This window comes from Dipodomys ordii, unplaced genomic scaffold, assembly GCF_000151885.1.
Source record: "Dipodomys ordii isolate 6190 unplaced genomic scaffold, Dord_2.0 Scaffold105, whole genome shotgun sequence".
In the NCBI taxonomy this organism is placed as follows: Eukaryota; Metazoa; Chordata; class Mammalia; order Rodentia; family Heteromyidae; genus Dipodomys; species Dipodomys ordii.
This window is the reverse complement of record NW_012267321.1, coordinates 2,366,113-2,372,885: the sequence shown is the minus strand read 5'-3', so window position 1 is coordinate 2,372,885 and position 6,773 is coordinate 2,366,113. Positions and strand designations below refer to the sequence as shown.

At 48.7% G+C, this 6,773-nt stretch overlaps 1 pseudogene; it reads right to left on the bottom strand.

Moving 5' to 3' along the window:
* Positions 1-5,964: 5,964 nt before the first annotated feature.
* LOC105994198 lies at positions 5,965-6,773 on the bottom strand (annotated as a pseudogene).

Genomic DNA, 6,773 nt, shown 5'->3' with positions numbered 1-6,773 from the left:
GCTCTGAGATGGAAACAATGGGCGCAGTAGTTACCATGGTCCTCTTCTGAAACAAAGCTCTGGTCCTATGGCCTGCATTCCGGAGGGAGTTAATGAGCAAGAGACTGTGCACAAAGACCCACCTGTACGGTCTTGGGTTTCTGTTCACCCATGGTGCTGCCCACAACACGGCTGAGGTTGCCCCTCTGTTGTCATTGTTAGTTTGAGAAAAGATCTTCCTATGTACCTCAGGCTGGTTTTGAAGTCATGGTTCTTCCACATCAGTCTGCTGAATACTGGGATTACAGGTGTGCATCAGCATACATGACTTTTGCTGTTGTACTAATAGTATCCTATTGTTTGTTCTCTCATCATCACCATAAGTCACGTCTTGAGTTTAAATGCCTGCTCTGCCAACCATCCTCTTAGCTCTGTCAGCTGGCGAGAGGTTCTGCCTTGTGCTGTGCCTCACAGGATTGATGTTGTGAGCCAGCTTCACGTCTTGTTCTATTGCTTTGAGGATTCAGTGAGGTCGCAGTTGTGTGTGCCTTGTCTAGGGCCTTGCCCAGAGCTTGCATGCATGCATGCTATGCAGTGGCTGCTACTACGTGGAGTATGTGGTGTAGTAGCCAGTGGTGAGCAGCGTGTGTGATCTTATGTGAACTCAGAAAGTGCGCTGTTTCTACTGAACTGTGAGCTCCAGGTCAGAGGATGTCATGGAGGGTGTGCTGAGCATCTGCTCCCAGCACTTTGGAGCTCCCTTGAGTCTGGGATTACTGACATTCTCCCTCCTTAATCTCTCCTCAGCTTCGCCTCAACAGCATCAAGAAGCTTGGCCTTTGGAGTGGAAAGGACCAGAAGTGAACTCCTCCCCTTCCTTACATGTGGGGACTCTTGTGGCACAGTGCAGTTGGGGTGCCTGGAGATGGCTTCTGCTTAATAAGAGAAGCCCATGGCAGGGGCTGTGGATGATGGGGTACAGAGGGTGAGGTGCAGGTAGACAAGCTTTATGTACTTCAGGACTGTGTTGAGGGGAAGGGTGAGGAAGAAGGTGGAGGCAGGGTGTCCTCTCGGAAGTCTGGTGGAAGACAGCTGCCGACCCAGAGTGAGGCTCCCAGCCTGAGACCTACCTTGGGCTCTGCAAGGTGGAAACAGTCTCATACTAGAGACAGGGAGAAAATTCAGTCCATTTAACACTTAAGTGTCGGCTGTGAGGACAGTCTCATCAGACAATGTTCTGCCTGCCTGGATGGAAAGAACTGAGGCAGTGGATGGGGGGAATATGGGAGCTTCAGACCAAGAGCTGCCAGGGGATCCAGACACTTGGAGTCAGAGTCCCAAGTGGGGTTAGGTTGCTTCTTCTCTGTACTTGTTGCCTGGGAGCCTCTTCAGTCGCCTGTGACAGGAGCCGTCTATGGGAAAACGTGGTGCTGTCCCCACAGAAAAGCAGAAGCCTCGGCCTCATGCCTGCAGAACATGCAGGATTGGTTTTGTGAGTGATTACTGCAGCATGATTGTGGGCTAGAGCAAAATGCCAGGCTGGCATCTTAAAGGACAGCAGTGTAGTGTCGCTGTTCTGTAGGTGGTGCTCTGAGCCTGGGTGCTTCTCTTCCTGTGGTGAGTCCTAGGTCAGAAAGGAAGAATCCCTGAGACTGCTGGTGCCCCAGCCTCTCCTGCCCAGCCCTGAGGCCTGAGACTGTGGCTGGGCTTGGCGCTGTCTTCAGTTGGAAGCCGGGCAAGGGGCCAGTGGCTGGGGGCAGGCTGGGGGAGGGACAGCCTGCAAAGCCTCCAGGAGGCAGTAGCTGAACCGAGTCTGAACCAATAGAAAAGGATTTTTGGCAGAGAACAGTGCTGAGAGTGTAAGCTGTACTTGAGCAGGAAATCTGCATGCCACTGTGTTACACAGGATGGGACTCAGTCTCCCCTCCCTGAGGGGTGTAGAGTGGCCCTGTCACACAGTGCTCCCCCACCCACCTCCAGCTCATATCTTTTTCTCTGTGCTGGCCATATGGGAAAACTCTGGGTACTGACAACTAGCTTGTGCATCTTGGGGCCAGGATCCCAGGGTGCAGGGACCCCAGGAACCTGGAAGTGGCACTAAGCTCCAAGTGGTAGAGCACTAGCCATGAGTAAAAGAGCTCAGGGACAGCACCCAAGCTCTGAGTTCAAGCTCCACTACTGATTTCCCGCTGCCACCCTCCCCCGAAAAAAGTCATTATAACAAGGATCCATCTGCTTTAAAGGTTTCTCCTCCAAAGCACTATCAGCTGTAAGAAGTGAGTAGTTGAGATTTTAATGAAGTAGAAACAATGGGAAGGTAGATACAGTCTGGCAGGGACTTGCGATCCTTCGCAAGCGTTGGGAAAACTACTTAGGAGAAAGAACTTCCTATTACTCTCTTTCATTTACTGAGAGACTTGCTAGATCTAGGCCTCAGTAACCTTACTATAAAAGAAGGAACAAGAAAGATCTTATGAGACAGTTAAGGCCTCTATGGAGAAGAGTAAACGATTATGTGAAAGGGTTACAGAAAAGACACTATGAGCTTAAATTTGATATATGGCCAGATTTAACTAAGTATACTGAATATCATGATTTTTTGCCACAAATTGGGGACCCTCTAAAGAATGGCAAAGAAGCACAATTGCTTAGAAAAGATTTGAAACATATAAAGTATAAAACTAAACAAAAGTAACTATGAAGTACTAGAGTTCATGCCTTTCTGTTCAGCACCTTGCCCATATGCTCTGGTTAGTGGTTAATAGGTGATAAACATCGAAACCAATTGTATTTCTTAAAAATAGAGGTAAAGCCTGGAACAAATGCCTATCGTCACAACTCGTCATCCAAAAAACAAGATCAGGCGACCAGCTGGTGACCATCCAAGAACGAAGTCTTGCACAAGATTGTGTAAAATTTTGCCCTTTCTCATGGAGACTTTTGCTATAAAAGCTTGTTATCCTCTACAATAAATCGCACTCAGCATTCACTCCTCTTGTGTGTGAGTTGTCTGCCATCTCCCCACCTATTCCAGTTACCTCCACTAGGTGTCCTCCATCGTCCCGACAAAGCCTCTTGTGTGTGAGTTGTCTGTTTGCCATCTCCCCACCTATTCCAGTTACCTCCACTAGGTGTCCTCCATCGTCCCGACAGAGCCGGTCCTCAGCAGAGAAAGACCTCCTAAATGTGGGAACTCTCCAGAAGTAAAGAGTCCAGACAGGGCTGCATGTCAGCATGACGATGGGTGTCTGTGCATCCAGTGTACTGCAGGGGTGCATGGAGTGCAGAGCCTAACCTTGAGCTGAAGAGCTGAGGGACAGCACCAAGGCACAGAGTTCAAGCCCCAAGGCCAACCAAAAAATAAGAGGAAAAGCGGGTGGAGCTTGCTGAGCGCTGTGGGGGAGGGGAAGCATGGGGCTTGGTTGTCTTGGATTTGGATCATGCTCAAGACAGAGTGTGAGGTGGGTGGAGGGTGGGGTGCTCCTGGGGAGCGGGGCTGAGAGGGGGTAGGTGGGGGCAAGGAAAGCCTGTGTCCCCTCACAAGGCAAGGAGCTGGTGGAGGATGCACGCTGCCCCTAAGTCAGGAGGCTACGTCCACATCCACACTCTTCAAGCTGACACAGACGGGGAGGGCCTATGGGGATGGGAACACCAGGATCAGGAGAGGACCTGGTGTGTGTGAGGTTAATGATGACACCAGACAGCTCCCCAAGGAGACCAGAGCATGCATGTGCTGGGTGGCATGACTTTGGGCTGGATTAAGGGCATGGGGCATGGAGGAAATCTAGCTAAAGTGAGTGAGGGGGGAGGGAGTGCAGAGACGGGACCTGTGGTTCAAGCCTTTCTGTGGCGGGGTGGCTGAGGGAACGTCAGGATCAGGAGGAGGCGCCTGGCTCAGAGCCCACAGTCCACTCAGCACCCGGCATAGTCCCTGGATGGCTCTGGGAGGCAGGCCTGCCATCTGCTTGCTTTCCTGTTCTGTGCCGGTCCCAGGACTAGAAATCAGGGCCTGGGTCCTATCCCTGAGCTTTGTGATCAGGGTTGGTGATTGTCCCCGGTGCATCAGTGCTACTTCTGGCTTGCTGCCACCCTGCAATTCATTGCTGAGAAAAAAAGGGTGGAGGTGGTGAGCCCTGGACAGGAGGCTCCTCCTCACATTCAGCACAGCAGCCCTGACCTGCACCCCAGAGGCTGTGGTAAAGTGATCTCATAACAAGGGACATGAGGAGAACTGCAGGAAATGTCACAATAGCCAAGCAAGGGACTTTCTCAAGGAGCCTTTGTGTTTTAAAAACAACTTTATATTTAAAAAGGTGCTTTTCAAAAGAACACTTGGTATCCTTGTTGAATTAGCAGAGAGTCTAGAGATATGTAACATAGACTGCCAAGGAAAAGAAAGAGATGTGAAAATAAATTATGTGTAAGAAATAAGCATGGACAAGACTAACAGAGTAACTGTCAGGAAGGAGCCTTGATGTTTGTGGTCAGTGGTACACCAGCAGGACTCCCTTTTTTTCTTCCTTGCTTGCTTGCTTGCTTGCTTGCTTGCTGCCTTCCTTCCTTCCTTCCTTCCTTCCTTCCTTCCTTTATTCCTCCCTCTTCCCACCTTCCTTTAATCCTTCCTTCCTTCCTTCCTTCCTTCCATCCTTCCTTCCTTCCTTCCTTTCATCCCTCCTTCCTTCCTTCCTTCCTTCCTTCCTTCCCTCCTTCCTTCCTTAATACCTTCTTTGCTGCCTTTCCCTCTCTCTTCTCTGTCGGTCTCTGTCTGTGTGTCTGTGTCCCTCATTCTCACTTTCCTTCTTTGTGCCAGTCCTGGGGCTTAAAATCTGAGCCTCCATTCTGTCCCTGGGAAGATTTTGCTCAAGGCTAATGCTCTACCACTTCAGCCACAGCACCACATCCATGTTTGTTTGTTTTTTTAGTGGTTAATTGGAGATGAGAGTCTCAGAGAGCTTTCTGCCTACACTGGCTTTGAAATGTGATCCTTAGATCTTGCCTCCTCATGAACTCAGAACACAGGCATCAACCACCACACCCAGCTGTTATTTTCTTTTGTTTATTTTTTTTATGGTGAGAATACCCTACAGAGGAGTTACAATTATAAGGGCAAGATAACGAGTACATTTCTTATCAAGCATTGTTCCCTCCTCTTTGTTTCCCCTTCCTACACCTTCCCATACTCCTGCCCTCACCCGACCTGATTCTCCCCTACACCAAAGTTGTAAAGTTCATTTTTCGACATAACCACTTGTAAGTCTCATTGTTGCAATGGGTCCAACTGAATCCCTCGTTAAAAGATTTGTTTTTTCCCTTCCCCTCCACAAATTATACCAACATCAAATAGAGTGAAATCTTGGGTTATACCGTGGAGGAGGGACATACAAAGCAACATAGAAATCATCTTATAAATATGTTAGAAACAATTGCCAGCTGATATTTTCTTTCCAACTACTTTCTTCTCCAGAACAGACAGGGCTTTAAGAATTATTTGCTTCATTGCATAGGGAACTATAAAGAAAGAAAGAAAAAAATCAAAAGACTCAAAATGGAATTAGGAAAACATGTTAAGTGAGTTTAACCAGTTTATCTTGAATTTGACACAACTACCAATTAATGAGGCAGATTCTCTGGGGGAACTTGACATGACCGAATAAGCATTATTCAAAATCTCATATTTCCACATTCATATAATTCTGTGGGCCGGCACAACAGAGACAGATGAACACACACAGAGATATAAAACACACAAATGCACAGGTGTGGACATGTGTGCACACCTCTATCTCTCAGCAGATGACTTTTATCTAGGTGTGGAGATTGTTGAATGGCCAAGCAAAGTTCAGCAGAGATGCCAGCTTCATGGTCCACAGGGGAGGACCAATTCCTTCTTCTTTGTGCAGGTGAAGAGAAGGCTGCAGGGAGTGGAGGATCCACTCAAGAGCAGGAAAGGACTGAGGGATGGGAAACAGCCCATAGCAAATTCCGCTATATGTTGCAGCACAGGGCTGGGGTTGTAAATACAGACAAGCAAATCTGACAGCTGCAGGACATGGTATAAAAGGAGACAAAGGCGCTCACCAGTAGGAGGATGCTTATGGTGGCTCTGGACTCGAGAGGGGCTCTGGTGGAGACACTGGTCCTCTGCATGTGTCGCATTATCTGCTTGTGTCTGTACAGGAGAAGAGCATGGAGGTGCTGGCCCAGAGCATGAGCCCCAGACACAGAACATCAGGCACCGAGAGTATGGCCACATACAGCACGTCAGCAACTGGATCATTACACATGGAAGAACAGTATCCATAGGCCTTTAAGCTCGTCTTGTTGTCATGCGCTTTGGGTCTGGTCATGTACATAAGACAAACAATTCTCAGCAGGAGGAAGACCCCCGAGCTGAGGTACACTGTGGAGACAATGTGCTTGTGGGCTCTCCCCTTCAGCCCTGCCCACCTGGAGTCTCTGTGACTGATGCTGACAGCAAGGAAGATGCTCAGGGAGCAAGTGCTAACAATTGACACCCCCCTGCCCACTCAGTGAAGATAGAAGACAATTTTGAACCCTACATCATTGAAGAAAACTCTCCAGCACAAAGCCACAATGGTTTGGGGAACACTCCTACACAGAAGACAAAGGAAGTTGGCTACAATTAAGTGCCTACGAATCAAGTCTGTGGCTCTCATCCTGTTCCCCAAGCAGGAAAGGAATAGATAATGGGAGAGAAGAGACAAATTACCCACAAACCCAACCACAGTCTGGGCTAAGAGGATCACCCCCATAAACACATGAGCATCTCCCAT